At 46.5% G+C, this 11,961-nt stretch overlaps 32 non-coding genes across 32 annotated transcripts; all 32 read right to left on the reverse strand.

The window, feature by feature from the left end:
* Window positions 1-417: 417 nt before the first annotated feature.
* Window positions 418-490, reverse strand: TRNAT-UGU (transfer RNA threonine (anticodon UGU)). Its single transcript has one exon. It is a non-coding gene; the product is annotated as a tRNA-Thr (tRNA).
* Window positions 491-594: 104 nt separating this feature from the next.
* TRNAL-CAG (transfer RNA leucine (anticodon CAG)) lies at window positions 595-677 on the reverse strand. Its single transcript has one exon. It is a non-coding gene; the product is annotated as a tRNA-Leu (tRNA).
* Window positions 678-1,145: 468 nt separating this feature from the next.
* TRNAT-UGU (transfer RNA threonine (anticodon UGU)) lies at window positions 1,146-1,218 on the reverse strand. The gene has a single exon. It is a non-coding gene; the product is annotated as a tRNA-Thr (tRNA).
* Window positions 1,219-1,322: 104 nt separating this feature from the next.
* On the reverse strand, window positions 1,323-1,405 carry TRNAL-CAG (transfer RNA leucine (anticodon CAG)). Its single transcript has one exon. It is a non-coding gene; the product is annotated as a tRNA-Leu (tRNA).
* A 468-nt stretch (window positions 1,406-1,873) lies between these two features.
* TRNAT-UGU (transfer RNA threonine (anticodon UGU)) lies at window positions 1,874-1,946 on the reverse strand. Its single transcript has one exon. It is a non-coding gene; the product is annotated as a tRNA-Thr (tRNA).
* Window positions 1,947-2,050: 104 nt separating this feature from the next.
* Window positions 2,051-2,133, reverse strand: TRNAL-CAG (transfer RNA leucine (anticodon CAG)). The gene has a single exon. It is a non-coding gene; the product is annotated as a tRNA-Leu (tRNA).
* A 468-nt stretch (window positions 2,134-2,601) lies between these two features.
* Window positions 2,602-2,674, reverse strand: TRNAT-UGU (transfer RNA threonine (anticodon UGU)). The gene has a single exon. It is a non-coding gene; the product is annotated as a tRNA-Thr (tRNA).
* Window positions 2,675-2,778: 104 nt separating this feature from the next.
* On the reverse strand, window positions 2,779-2,861 carry TRNAL-CAG (transfer RNA leucine (anticodon CAG)). Its single transcript has one exon. It is a non-coding gene; the product is annotated as a tRNA-Leu (tRNA).
* Window positions 2,862-3,329: 468 nt separating this feature from the next.
* On the reverse strand, window positions 3,330-3,402 carry TRNAT-UGU (transfer RNA threonine (anticodon UGU)). The gene has a single exon. It is a non-coding gene; the product is annotated as a tRNA-Thr (tRNA).
* A 104-nt stretch (window positions 3,403-3,506) lies between these two features.
* On the reverse strand, window positions 3,507-3,589 carry TRNAL-CAG (transfer RNA leucine (anticodon CAG)). The gene has a single exon. It is a non-coding gene; the product is annotated as a tRNA-Leu (tRNA).
* A 468-nt stretch (window positions 3,590-4,057) lies between these two features.
* TRNAT-UGU (transfer RNA threonine (anticodon UGU)) lies at window positions 4,058-4,130 on the reverse strand. Its single transcript has one exon. It is a non-coding gene; the product is annotated as a tRNA-Thr (tRNA).
* A 104-nt stretch (window positions 4,131-4,234) lies between these two features.
* Window positions 4,235-4,317, reverse strand: TRNAL-CAG (transfer RNA leucine (anticodon CAG)). The gene has a single exon. It is a non-coding gene; the product is annotated as a tRNA-Leu (tRNA).
* Window positions 4,318-4,784: 467 nt separating this feature from the next.
* TRNAT-UGU (transfer RNA threonine (anticodon UGU)) lies at window positions 4,785-4,857 on the reverse strand. The gene has a single exon. It is a non-coding gene; the product is annotated as a tRNA-Thr (tRNA).
* A 104-nt stretch (window positions 4,858-4,961) lies between these two features.
* Window positions 4,962-5,044, reverse strand: TRNAL-CAG (transfer RNA leucine (anticodon CAG)). The gene has a single exon. It is a non-coding gene; the product is annotated as a tRNA-Leu (tRNA).
* A 468-nt stretch (window positions 5,045-5,512) lies between these two features.
* TRNAT-UGU (transfer RNA threonine (anticodon UGU)) lies at window positions 5,513-5,585 on the reverse strand. The gene has a single exon. It is a non-coding gene; the product is annotated as a tRNA-Thr (tRNA).
* A 104-nt stretch (window positions 5,586-5,689) lies between these two features.
* On the reverse strand, window positions 5,690-5,772 carry TRNAL-CAG (transfer RNA leucine (anticodon CAG)). The gene has a single exon. It is a non-coding gene; the product is annotated as a tRNA-Leu (tRNA).
* A 468-nt stretch (window positions 5,773-6,240) lies between these two features.
* On the reverse strand, window positions 6,241-6,313 carry TRNAT-UGU (transfer RNA threonine (anticodon UGU)). The gene has a single exon. It is a non-coding gene; the product is annotated as a tRNA-Thr (tRNA).
* Window positions 6,314-6,417: 104 nt separating this feature from the next.
* Window positions 6,418-6,500, reverse strand: TRNAL-CAG (transfer RNA leucine (anticodon CAG)). The gene has a single exon. It is a non-coding gene; the product is annotated as a tRNA-Leu (tRNA).
* A 468-nt stretch (window positions 6,501-6,968) lies between these two features.
* TRNAT-UGU (transfer RNA threonine (anticodon UGU)) lies at window positions 6,969-7,041 on the reverse strand. Its single transcript has one exon. It is a non-coding gene; the product is annotated as a tRNA-Thr (tRNA).
* Window positions 7,042-7,147: 106 nt separating this feature from the next.
* TRNAL-CAG (transfer RNA leucine (anticodon CAG)) lies at window positions 7,148-7,230 on the reverse strand. Its single transcript has one exon. It is a non-coding gene; the product is annotated as a tRNA-Leu (tRNA).
* A 467-nt stretch (window positions 7,231-7,697) lies between these two features.
* TRNAT-UGU (transfer RNA threonine (anticodon UGU)) lies at window positions 7,698-7,770 on the reverse strand. Its single transcript has one exon. It is a non-coding gene; the product is annotated as a tRNA-Thr (tRNA).
* A 105-nt stretch (window positions 7,771-7,875) lies between these two features.
* TRNAL-CAG (transfer RNA leucine (anticodon CAG)) lies at window positions 7,876-7,958 on the reverse strand. The gene has a single exon. It is a non-coding gene; the product is annotated as a tRNA-Leu (tRNA).
* A 468-nt stretch (window positions 7,959-8,426) lies between these two features.
* TRNAT-UGU (transfer RNA threonine (anticodon UGU)) lies at window positions 8,427-8,499 on the reverse strand. The gene has a single exon. It is a non-coding gene; the product is annotated as a tRNA-Thr (tRNA).
* A 104-nt stretch (window positions 8,500-8,603) lies between these two features.
* TRNAL-CAG (transfer RNA leucine (anticodon CAG)) lies at window positions 8,604-8,686 on the reverse strand. The gene has a single exon. It is a non-coding gene; the product is annotated as a tRNA-Leu (tRNA).
* Window positions 8,687-9,154: 468 nt separating this feature from the next.
* TRNAT-UGU (transfer RNA threonine (anticodon UGU)) lies at window positions 9,155-9,227 on the reverse strand. Its single transcript has one exon. It is a non-coding gene; the product is annotated as a tRNA-Thr (tRNA).
* A 103-nt stretch (window positions 9,228-9,330) lies between these two features.
* TRNAL-CAG (transfer RNA leucine (anticodon CAG)) lies at window positions 9,331-9,413 on the reverse strand. The gene has a single exon. It is a non-coding gene; the product is annotated as a tRNA-Leu (tRNA).
* Window positions 9,414-9,881: 468 nt separating this feature from the next.
* Window positions 9,882-9,954, reverse strand: TRNAT-UGU (transfer RNA threonine (anticodon UGU)). The gene has a single exon. It is a non-coding gene; the product is annotated as a tRNA-Thr (tRNA).
* Window positions 9,955-10,057: 103 nt separating this feature from the next.
* TRNAL-CAG (transfer RNA leucine (anticodon CAG)) lies at window positions 10,058-10,140 on the reverse strand. The gene has a single exon. It is a non-coding gene; the product is annotated as a tRNA-Leu (tRNA).
* A 468-nt stretch (window positions 10,141-10,608) lies between these two features.
* Window positions 10,609-10,681, reverse strand: TRNAT-UGU (transfer RNA threonine (anticodon UGU)). The gene has a single exon. It is a non-coding gene; the product is annotated as a tRNA-Thr (tRNA).
* A 104-nt stretch (window positions 10,682-10,785) lies between these two features.
* Window positions 10,786-10,868, reverse strand: TRNAL-CAG (transfer RNA leucine (anticodon CAG)). Its single transcript has one exon. It is a non-coding gene; the product is annotated as a tRNA-Leu (tRNA).
* Window positions 10,869-11,337: 469 nt separating this feature from the next.
* TRNAT-UGU (transfer RNA threonine (anticodon UGU)) lies at window positions 11,338-11,410 on the reverse strand. Its single transcript has one exon. It is a non-coding gene; the product is annotated as a tRNA-Thr (tRNA).
* Window positions 11,411-11,515: 105 nt separating this feature from the next.
* On the reverse strand, window positions 11,516-11,598 carry TRNAL-CAG (transfer RNA leucine (anticodon CAG)). Its single transcript has one exon. It is a non-coding gene; the product is annotated as a tRNA-Leu (tRNA).
* Window positions 11,599-11,961: the final 363 nt, after the last annotated feature.

Consider the following 11,961-nt stretch of genomic DNA (forward strand, 5'->3'; position numbering starts at 1 on the left):
GTGGTCTTCTACGAAGCCTTCAATCAAGACATGTGAATGGCACCTAGCCCTTGAGGGCAGAAGTAAGGCAGCCTCCAGCTCTAGAATCATAGCTACCGTTATTAGGCCAACCCATGAATGGTGGCATAAGCACCAGTCTTGGCTTCTTGGCCATCCAGAAGAACGGAATACGGCCGCTCTCTTTTTAGGAAGAGAATGTTATGAATGTGGTCTAAGTCTTCTTGGAGCCAGTAAGGTTTTTTTTTTTTTTTTTGCTCAAAGTGGGGTCAATGTTGTGAACCTTGACCAGGGTTGAATGTAATGTGATCTTTCATGTAAGGGGAGTTGACCTAGAGGCAGTGGCGGTTTTTGATAAGACAGCTGGTGAAAGAAAATAGGTTGTCAGGAAAGAAAGATACAGCGCATGAAATAATGCTTAGGCCCTAGTGAGATTTGAACTCACGACCCCTGGTTTACAAGACCAGTGCTCTAACCCCTGAGCTATAGAGCCACAGTGCTCTGTTGTGTAAATGTGTTAAAAAAAAAAAAAAAAAAAACGTTCTTGGCTGTGAAAGACTAGCAGGTAGGGGAACCGTGAAAAAACCATGCAAACGCTGTCAGAAGTGGGATTTGAACCCACGCCTCCAGGGGAGACTGCGACCTGAACGCAGCGCCTTAGACCGCTCGGCCATCCTGACACGGAGGTGCATTGTGCCACCGGAAAGTAGGGTGGTTGAGAGAGCTGAATTGTGGTCTTCTACGAAGCCTTCAATCAAGACATGTGAATGGCACCTAGCCCTTGAGGGCAGAAGTAAGGCAGCCTCCAGCTCTAGAATCATAGCTACCGTTATTAGGCCAACCCATGAATGGTGGCATAAGCACCAGTCTTGGCTTCTTGGCCATCCAGAAGAACGGAATACGGCCGCTCTCTTTTTAGGAAGAGAATGTTATGAATGTGGTCTAAGTCTTCTTGGAGCCAGTAAGGTTTTTTTTTTTTTTTTTGCTCAAAGTGGGGTCAATGTTGTGAACCTTGACCAGGGTTGAATGTAATGTGATCTTTCATGTAAGGGGAGTTGACCTAGAGGCAGTGGCGGTTTTTGATAAGACAGCTGGTGAAAGAAAATAGGTTGTCAGGAAAGAAAGATACAGCGCATGAAATAATGCTTAGGCCCTAGTGAGATTTGAACTCACGACCCCTGGTTTACAAGACCAGTGCTCTAACCCCTGAGCTATAGAGCCACAGTGTTCTGTTGTGTAAATGTGTTAAAAAAAAAAAAAAAAAAAACGTTCTTGGCTGTGAAAGACTAGCAGGTAGGGGAACCGTGAAAAAACCATGCAAACGCTGTCAGAAGTGGGATTTGAACCCACGCCTCCAGGGGAGACTGCGACCTGAACGCAGCGCCTTAGACCGCTCGGCCATCCTGACACGGAGGTGCATTGTGCCACCGGAAAGTAGGGTGGTTGAGAGAGCTGAATTGTGGTCTTCTACGAAGCCTTCAATCAAGACATGTGAATGGCACCTAGCCCTTGAGGGCAGAAGTAAGGCAGCCTCCAGCTCTAGAATCATAGCTACCGTTATTAGGCCAACCCATGAATGGTGGCATAAGCACCAGTCTTGGCTTCTTGGCCATCCAGAAGAACGGAATACGGCCGCTCTCTTTTTAGGAAGAGAATGTTATGAATGTGGTCTAAGTCTTCTTGGAGCCAGTAAGGTTTTTTTTTTTTTTTTTGCTCAAAGTGGGGTCAATGTTGTGAACCTTGACCAGGGTTGAATGTAATGTGATCTTTCATGTAAGGGGAGTTGACCTAGAGGCAGTGGCGGTTTTTGATAAGACAGCTGGTGAAAGAAAATAGGTTGTCAGGAAAGAAAGATACAGCGCATGAAATAATGCTTAGGCCCTAGTGAGATTTGAACTCACGACCCCTGGTTTACAAGACCAGTGCTCTAACCCCTGAGCTATAGAGCCACAGTGCTCTGTTGTGTAAATGTGTTAAAAAAAAAAAAAAAAAATACGTTCTTGGCTGTGAAAGACTAGCAGGTAGGGGAACCGTGAAAAAACCATGCAAACGCTGTCAGAAGTGGGATTTGAACCCACGCCTCCAGGGGAGACTGCGACCTGAACGCAGCGCCTTAGACCGCTCGGCCATCCTGACACGGAGGTGCATTGTGCCACCGGAAAGTAGGGTGGTTGAGAGAGCTGAATTGTGGTCTTCTACGAAGCCTTCAATCAAGACATGTGAATGGCACCTAGCCCTTGAGGGCAGAAGTAAGGCAGCCTCCAGCTCTAGAATCATAGCTACCGTTATTAGGCCAACCCATGAATGGTGGCATAAGCACCAGTCTTGGCTTCTTGGCCATCCAGAAGAACGGAATACGGCCGCTCTCTTTTTAGGAAGAGAATGTTATGAATGTGGTCTAAGTCTTCTTGGAGCCAGTAAGGTTTTTTTTTTTTTTTTTGCTCAAAGTGGGGTCAATGTTGTGAACCTTGACCAGGGTTGAATGTAATGTGATCTTTCATGTAAGGGGAGTTGACCTAGAGGCAGTGGCGGTTTTTGATAAGACAGCTGGTGAAAGAAAATAGGTTGTCAGGAAAGAAAGATACAGCGCATGAAATAATGCTTAGGCCCTAGTGAGATTTGAACTCACGACCCCTGGTTTACAAGACCAGTGCTCTAACCCCTGAGCTATAGAGCCACAGTGCTCTGTTGTGTAAATGTGTTAAAAAAAAAAAAAAAAAAAATGTTCTTGGCTGTGAAAGACTAGCAGGTAGGGGAACCGTGAAAAAACCATGCAAACGCTGTCAGAAGTGGGATTTGAACCCACGCCTCCAGGGGAGACTGCGACCTGAACGCAGCGCCTTAGACCGCTCGGCCATCCTGACACGGAGGTGCATTGTGCCACCGGAAAGTAGGGTGGTTGAGAGAGCTGAATTGTGGTCTTCTACGAAGCCTTCAATCAAGACATGTGAATGGCACCTAGCCCTTGAGGGCAGAAGTAAGGCAGCCTCCAGCTCTAGAATCATAGCTACCGTTATTAGGCCAACCCATGAATGGTGGCATAAGCACCAGTCTTGGCTTCTTGGCCATCCAGAAGAACGGAATACGGCCGCTCTCTTTTTAGGAAGAGAATGTTATGAATGTGGTCTAAGTCTTCTTGGAGCCAGTAAGGTTTTTTTTTTTTTTTTTGCTCAAAGTGGGGTCAATGTTGTGAACCTTGACCAGGGTTGAATGTAATGTGATCTTTCATGTAAGGGGAGTTGACCTAGAGGCAGTGGCGGTTTTTGATAAGACAGCTGGTGAAAGAAAATAGGTTGTCAGGAAAGAAAGATACAGCGCATGAAATAATGCTTAGGCCCTAGTGAGATTTGAACTCACGACCCCTGGTTTACAAGACCAGTGCTCTAACCCCTGAGCTATAGAGCCACAGTGCTCTGTTGTGTAAATGTGTTAAAAAAAAAAAAAAAAAAAACGTTCTTGGCTGTGAAAGACTAGCAGGTAGGGGAACCGTGAAAAAACCATGCAAACGCTGTCAGAAGTGGGATTTGAACCCACGCCTCCAGGGGAGACTGCGACCTGAACGCAGCGCCTTAGACCGCTCGGCCATCCTGACACGGAGGTGCATTGTGCCACCGGAAAGTAGGGTGGTTGAGAGAGCTGAATTGTGGTCTTCTACGAAGCCTTCAATCAAGACATGTGAATGGCACCTAGCCCTTGAGGGCAGAAGTAAGGCAGCCTCCAGCTCTAGAATCATAGCTACCGTTATTAGGCCAACCCATGAATGGTGGCATAAGCACCAGTCTTGGCTTCTTGGCCATCCAGAAGAACGGAATACGGCCGCTCTCTTTTTAGGAAGAGAATGTTATGAATGTGGTCTAAGTCTTCTTGGAGCCAGTAAGGTTTTTTTTTTTTTTTTTGCTCAAAGTGGGGTCAATGTTGTGAACCTTGACCAGGGTTGAATGTAATGTGATCTTTCATGTAAGGGGAGTTGACCTAGAGGCAGTGGCGGTTTTTGATAAGACAGCTGGTGAAAAAAAATAGGTTGTCAGGAAAGAAAGATACAGCGCATGAAATAATGCTTAGGCCCTAGTGAGATTTGAACTCACGACCCCTGGTTTACAAGACCAGTGCTCTAACCCCTGAGCTATAGAGCCACAGTGCTCTGTTGTGTAAATGTGTTAAAAAAAAAAAAAAAAAAAACGTTCTTGGCTGTGAAAGACTAGCAGGTAGGGGAACCGTGAAAAAACCATGCAAACGCTGTCAGAAGTGGGATTTGAACCCACGCCTCCAGGGGAGACTGCGACCTGAACGCAGCGCCTTAGACCGCTCGGCCATCCTGACACGGAGGTGCATTGTGCCACCGGAAAGTAGGGTGGTTGAGAGAGCTGAATTGTGGTCTTCTACGAAGCCTTCAATCAAGACATGTGAATGGCACCTAGCCCTTGAGGGCAGAAGTAAGGCAGCCTCCAGCTCTAGAATCATAGCTACCGTTATTAGGCCAACCCATGAATGGTGGCATAAGCACCAGTCTTGGCTTCTTGGCCATCCAGAAGAACGGAATACGGCCGCTCTCTTTTTAGGAAGAGAATGTTATGAATGTGGTCTAAGTCTTCTTGGAGCCAGTAAGGTTTTTTTTTTTTTTTTGCTCAAAGTGGGGTCAATGTTGTGAACCTTGACCAGGGTTGAATGTAATGTGATCTTTCATGTAAGGGGAGTTGACCTAGAGGCAGTGGCGGTTTTTGATAAGACAGCTGGTGAAAGAAAATAGGTTGTCAGGAAAGAAAGATACAGCGCATGAAATAATGCTTAGGCCCTAGTGAGATTTGAACTCACGACCCCTGGTTTACAAGACCAGTGCTCTAACCCCTGAGCTATAGAGCCACAGTGCTCTGTTGTGTAAATGTGTTAAAAAAAAAAAAAAAAAAAACGTTCTTGGCTGTGAAAGACTAGCAGGTAGGGGAACCGTGAAAAAACCATGCAAACGCTGTCAGAAGTGGGATTTGAACCCACGCCTCCAGGGGAGACTGCGACCTGAACGCAGCGCCTTAGACCGCTCGGCCATCCTGACACGGAGGTGCATTGTGCCACCGGAAAGTAGGGTGGTTGAGAGAGCTGAATTGTGGTCTTCTACGAAGCCTTCAATCAAGACATGTGAATGGCACCTAGCCCTTGAGGGCAGAAGTAAGGCAGCCTCCAGCTCTAGAATCATAGCTACCGTTATTAGGCCAACCCATGAATGGTGGCATAAGCACCAGTCTTGGCTTCTTGGCCATCCAGAAGAACGGAATACGGCCGCTCTCTTTTTAGGAAGAGAATGTTATGAATGTGGTCTAAGTCTTCTTGGAGCCAGTAAGGTTTTTTTTTTTTTTTTTGCTCAAAGTGGGGTCAATGTTGTGAACCTTGACCAGGGTTGAATGTAATGTGATCTTTCATGTAAGGGGAGTTGACCTAGAGGCAGTGGCGGTTTTTGATAAGACAGCTGGTGAAAGAAAATAGGTTGTCAGGAAAGAAAGATACAGCGCATGAAATAATGCTTAGGCCCTAGTGAGATTTGAACTCACGACCCCTGGTTTACAAGACCAGTGCTCTAACCCCTGAGCTATAGAGCCACAGTGCTCTGTTGTGTAAATGTGTTAAAAAAAAAAAAAAAAAAAACGTTCTTGGCTGTGAAAGACTAGCAGGTAGGGGAACCGTGAAAAAACCATGCAAACGCTGTCAGAAGTGGGATTTGAACCCACGCCTCCAGGGGAGACTGCGACCTGAACGCAGCGCCTTAGACCGCTCGGCCATCCTGACACGGAGGTGCATTGTGCCACCGGAAAGTAGGGTGGTTGAGAGAGCTGAATTGTGGTCTTCTACGAAGCCTTCAATCAAGACATGTGAATGGCACCTAGCCCTTGAGGGCAGAAGTAAGGCAGCCTCCAGCTCTAGAATCATAGCTACCGTTATTAGGCCAACCCATGAATGGTGGCATAAGCACCAGTCTTGGCTTCTTGGCCATCCAGAAGAACGGAATACGGCCGCTCTCTTTTTAGGAAGAGAATGTTATGAATGTGGTCTAAGTCTTCTTGGAGCCAGTAAGGTTTTTTTTTTTTTTTTTGCTCAAAGTGGGGTCAATGTTGTGAACCTTGACCAGGGTTGAATGTAATGTGATCTTTCATGTAAGGGGAGTTGACCTAGAGGCAGTGGCGGTTTTTGATAAGACAGCTGGTGAAAGAAAATAGGTTGTCAGGAAAGAAAGATACAGCGCATGAAATAATGCTTAGGCCCTAGTGAGATTTGAACTCACGACCCCTGGTTTACAAGACCAGTGCTCTAACCCCTGAGCTATAGAGCCACAGTGCTCTGTTGTGTAAATGTGTTAAAAAAAAAAAAAAAAAAAACGTTCTTGGCTGTGAAAGACTAGCAGGTAGGGGAACCGTGAAAAAACCATGCAAACGCTGTCAGAAGTGGGATTTGAACCCACGCCTCCAGGGGAGACTGCGACCTGAACGCAGCGCCTTAGACCGCTCGGCCATCCTGACACAGAGGTGCATTGTGCCACCGGAAAGTAGGGTGGTTGAGAGAGCTGAATTGTGGTCTTCTACGAAGCCTTCAATCAAGACATGTGAATGGCACCTAGCCCTTGAGGGCAGAAGTAAGGCAGCCTCCAGCTCTAGAATCATAGCTACCGTTATTAGGCCAACCCATGAATGGTGGCATAAGCACCAGTCTTGGCTTCTTGGCCATCCAGAAGAACGGAATACGGCCGCTCTCTTTTTAGGAAGAGAATGTTATGAATGTGGTCTAAGTCTTCTTGGAGCCAGTAAGGTTTTTTTTTTTTTTTTTGCTCAAAGTGGGGTCAATGTTGTGAACCTTGACCAGGGTTGAATGTAATGTGATCTTTCATGTAAGGGGAGTTGACCTAGAGGCAGTGGCGGTTTTTGATAAGACAGCTGGTGAAAGAAAATAGGTTGTCAGGAAAGAAAGATACAGCGCATGAAATAATGCTTAGGCCCTAGTGAGATTTGAACTCACGACCCCTGGTTTACAAGACCAGTGCTCTAACCCCTGAGCTATAGAGCCACAGTGCTCTGTTGTGTAAATGTGTTAAAAAAAAAAAAAAAAAAAAAACGTTCTTGGCTGTGAAAGACTAGCAGGTAGGGGAACCGTGAAAAAACCATGCAAACGCTGTCAGAAGTGGGATTTGAACCCACGCCTCCAGGGGAGACTGCGACCTGAACGCAGCGCCTTAGACCGCTCGGCCATCCTGACACGGAGGTGCATTGTGCCACCGGAAAGTAGGGTGGTTGAGAGAGCTGAATTGTGGTCTTCTACGAAGCCTTCAATCAAGACATGTGAATGGCACCTAGCCCTTGAGGGCAGAAGTAAGGCAGCCTCCAGCTCTAGAATCATAGCTACCGTTATTAGGCCAACCCATGAATGGTGGCATAAGCACCAGTCTTGGCTTCTTGGCCATCCAGAAGAACGGAATACGGCCGCTCTCTTTTTAGGAAGAGAATGTTATGAATGTGGTCTAAGTCTTCTTGGAGCCAGTAAGGTTTTTTTTTTTTTTTTGCTCAAAGTGGGGTCAATGTTGTGAACCTTGACCAGGGTTGAATGTAATGTGATCTTTCATGTAAGGGGAGTTGACCTAGAGGCAGTGGCGGTTTTTGATAAGACAGCTGGTGAAAGAAAATAGGTTGTCAGGAAAGAAAGATACAGCGCATGAAATAATGCTTAGGCCCTAGTGAGATTTGAACTCACGACCCCTGGTTTACAAGACCAGTGCTCTAACCCCTGAGCTATAGAGCCACAGTGCTCTGTTGTGTAAATGTGTTAAAAAAAAAAAAAAAAAAAAACGTTCTTGGCTGTGAAAGACTAGCAGGTAGGGGAACCGTGAAAAAACCATGCAAACGCTGTCAGAAGTGGGATTTGAACCCACGCCTCCAGGGGAGACTGCGACCTGAACGCAGCGCCTTAGACCGCTCGGCCATCCTGACACGGAGGTGCATTGTGCCACCGGAAAGTAGGGTGGTTGAGAGAGCTGAATTGTGGTCTTCTACGAAGCCTTCAATCAAGACATGTGAATGGCACCTAGCCCTTGAGGGCAGAAGTAAGGCAGCCTCCAGCTCTAGAATCATAGCTACCGTTATTAGGCCAACCCATGAATGGTGGCATAAGCACCAGTCTTGGCTTCTTGGCCATCCAGAAGAACGGAATACGGCCGCTCTCTTTTTAGGAAGAGAATGTTATGAATGTGGTCTAAGTCTTCTTGGAGCCAGTAAGGTTTTTTTTTTTTTTTTTGCTCAAAGTGGGGTCAATGTTGTGAACCTTGACCAGGGTTGAATGTAATGTGATCTTTCATGTAAGGGGAGTTGACCTAGAGGCAGTGGCGGTTTTTGATAAGACAGCTGGTGAAAGAAAATAGGTTGTCAGGAAAGAAAGATACAGCGCATGAAATAATGCTTAGGCCCTAGTGAGATTTGAACTCACGACCCCTGGTTTACAAGACCAGTGCTCTAACCCCTGAGCTATAGAGCCACAGTGCTCTGTTGTGTAAATGTGTTAAAAAAAAAAAAAAAAAAAACGTTCTTGGCTGTGAAAGACTAGCAGGTAGGGGAACCGTGAAAAAACCATGCAAACGCTGTCAGAAGTGGGATTTGAACCCACGCCTCCAGGGGAGACTGCGACCTGAACGCAGCGCCTTAGACCGCTCGGCCATCCTGACACGGAGGTGCATTGTGCCACCGGAAAGTAGGGTGGTTGAGAGAGCTGAATTGTGGTCTTCTACGAAGCCTTCAATCAAGACATGTGAATGGCACCTAGCCCTTGAGGGCAGAAGTAAGGCAGCCTCCAGCTCTAGAATCATAGCTACCGTTATTAGGCCAACCCATGAATGGTGGCATAAGCACCAGTCTTGGCTTCTTGGCCATCCAGAAGAACGGAATACGGCCGCTCTCTTTTTAGGAAGAGAATGTTATGAATGTGGTCTAAGTCTTCTTGGAGCCAGTAAGGTTTTTTTTTTTTTTTTTGCTCAAAGTGGGGTCAATGTTGTGAACCTTGACCAGGGTTGAATGTAATGTGATCTTTCATGTAAGGGGAGTTGACCTAGAGGCAGTGGCGGTTTTTGATAAGACAGCTGGTGAAAGAAAATAGGTTGTCAGGAAAGAAAGATACAGCGCATGAAATAATGCTTAGGCCCTAGTGAGATTTGAACTCACGACCCCTGGTTTACAAGACCAGTGCTCTAACCCCTGAGCTATAGAGCCACAGTGCTCTGTTGTGTAAATGTGTTAAAAAAAAAAAAAAAAAAACGTTCTTGGCTGTGAAAGACTAGCAGGTAGGGGAACCGTGAAAAAACCATGCAAACGCTGTCAGAAGTGGGATTTGAACCCACGCCTCCAGGGGAGACTGCGACCTGAACGCAGCGCCTTAGACCGCTCGGCCATCCTGACACGGAGGTGCATTGTGCCACCGGAAAGTAGGGTGGTTGAGAGAGCTGAATTGTGGTCTTCTACGAAGCCTTCAATCAAGACATGTGAATGGCACCTAGCCCTTGAGGGCAGAAGTAAGGCAGCCTCCAGCTCTAGAATCATAGCTACCGTTATTAGGCCAACCCATGAATGGTGGCATAAGCACCAGTCTTGGCTTCTTGGCCATCCAGAAGAACGGAATACGGCCGCTCTCTTTTTAGGAAGAGAATGTTATGAATGTGGTCTAAGTCTTCTTGGAGCCAGTAAGGTTTTTTTTTTTTTTTTTGCTCAAAGTGGGGTCAATGTTGTGAACCTTGACCAGGGTTGAATGTAATGTGATCTTTCATGTAAGGGGAGTTGACCTAGAGGCAGTGGCGGTTTTTGATAAGACAGCTGGTGAAAGAAAATAGGTTGTCAGGAAAGAAAGATACAGCACATGAAATAATGCTTAGGCCCTAGTGAGATTTGAACTCACGACCCCTGGCTTACAAGACCAGTGCTCTAACCCCTGAGCTATAGAGCCACAGTGCTCTGTTGTGTAAATGTGTTAAAAAAAAAAAAAAAAAAACGTTCTTGGCTGTGAAAGACTAGCAGGTAGGGGAACCGTGAAAAAACCATGCAAACGCTGTCAGAAGTGGGATTTGAACCCACGCCTCCAGGGGAGACTGCGACCTGAACGCAGCGCCTTAGACCGCTCGGCCATCCTGACACGGAGGTGCATTGTGCCACCGGAAAGTAGGGTGGTTGAGAGAGCTGAATTGTGGTCTTCTACGAAGCCTTCAATCAAGACATGTGAATGGCACCTAGCCCTTGAGGGCAGAAGTAAGGCAGCCTCCAGCTCTAGAATCATAGCTACCGTTATTAGGCCAACCCATGAATGGTGGCATAAGCACCAGTCTTGGCTTCTTGGCCATCCAGAAGAACGGAATACGGCCGCTCTCTTTTTAGGAAGAGAATGTTATGAATGTGGTCTAAGTCTTCTTGGAGCCAGTAAGGTTTTTTTTTTTTTTTTTGCTCAAAGTGGGGTCAATGTTGTGAACCTTGACCAGGGTTGAATGTAATGTGATCTTTCATGTAAGGGGAGTTGACCTAGAGGCAGTGGCGGTTTTTGATAAGACAGCTGGTGAAAGAAAATAGGTTGTCAGGAAAGAAAGATACAGCGCATGAAATAATGCTTAGGCCCTAGTGAGATTTGAACTCACGACCCCTGGTTTACAAGACCAGTGCTCTAACCCCTGAGCTATAGAGCCACAGTGCTCTGTTGTGTAAATGTGTTAAAAAAAAAAAAAAAAAAAACGTTCTTGGCTGTGAAAGACTAGCAGGTAGGGGAACCGTGAAAAAACCATGCAAACGCTGTCAGAAGTGGGATTTGAACCCACGCCTCCAGGGGAGACTGCGACCTGAACGCAGCGCCTTAGACCGCTCGGCCATCCTGACACGGAGGTGCATTGTGCCACCGGAAAGTAGGGTGGTTGAGAGAGCTGAATTGTGGTCTTCTACGAAGCCTTCAATCAAGACATGTGAATGGCACCTAGCCCTTGAGGGCAGAAGTAAGGCAGCCTCCAGCTCTAGAATCATAGCTACCGTTATTAGGCCAACCCATGAATGGTGGCATAAGCACCAGTCTTGGCTTCTTGGCCATCCAGAAGAACGGAATACGGCCGCTCTCTTTTTAGGAAGAGAATGTTATGAATGTGGTCTAAGTCTTCTTGGAGCCAGTAAGGTTTTTTTTTTTTTTTTTTGCTCAAAGTGGGGTCAATGTTGTGAACCTTGACCAGGGTTGAATGTAATGTGATCTTTCATGTAAGGGGAGTTGACCTAGAGGCAGTGGCGGTTTTTGATAAGACAGCTGGTGAAAGAAAATAGGTTGTCAGGAAAGAAAGATACAGCGCATGAAATAATGCTTAGGCCCTAGTGAGATTTGAACTCACGACCCCTGGTTTACAAGACCAGTGCTCTAACCCCTGAGCTATAGAGCCACAGTGCTCTGTTGTGTAAATGTGTTAAAAAAAAAAAAAAAAAAAAACGTTCTTGGCTGTGAAAGACTAGCAGGTAGGGGAACCGTGAAAAAACCATGCAAACGCTGTCAGAAGTGGGATTTGAACCCACGCCTCCAGGGGAGACTGCGACCTGAACGCAGCGCCTTAGACCGCTCGGCCATCCTGACACGGAGGTGCATTGTGCCACCGGAAAGTAGGGTGGTTGAGAGAGCTGAATTGTGGTCTTCTACGAAGCCTTCAATCAAGACATGTGAATGGCACCTAGCCCTTGAGGGCAGAAGTAAGGCAGCCTCCAGCTCTAGAATCATAGCTACCGTTATTAGGCCAACCCATGAATGGTGGCATAAGCACCAGTCTTGGCTTCTTGGCCATCCAGAAGAACGGAATACGGCCGCTCTCTTTTTAGGAAGAGAATGTTATGAATGTGGTCTAAGTCTTCTTGGAGCCAGTAAGGTTTTTTTTTTTTTTTTTGCTCAAAGTGGGGTCAATGTTGTGAACCTTGACCAGGGTTGAATGTAATGTGATCTTTC

The sequence above is a fragment of the Hyperolius riggenbachi genome, chromosome 1 (genome assembly GCF_040937935.1).
Source record: "Hyperolius riggenbachi isolate aHypRig1 chromosome 1, aHypRig1.pri, whole genome shotgun sequence".
NCBI classification, from domain to species: Eukaryota; Metazoa; Chordata; class Amphibia; order Anura; family Hyperoliidae; genus Hyperolius; species Hyperolius riggenbachi.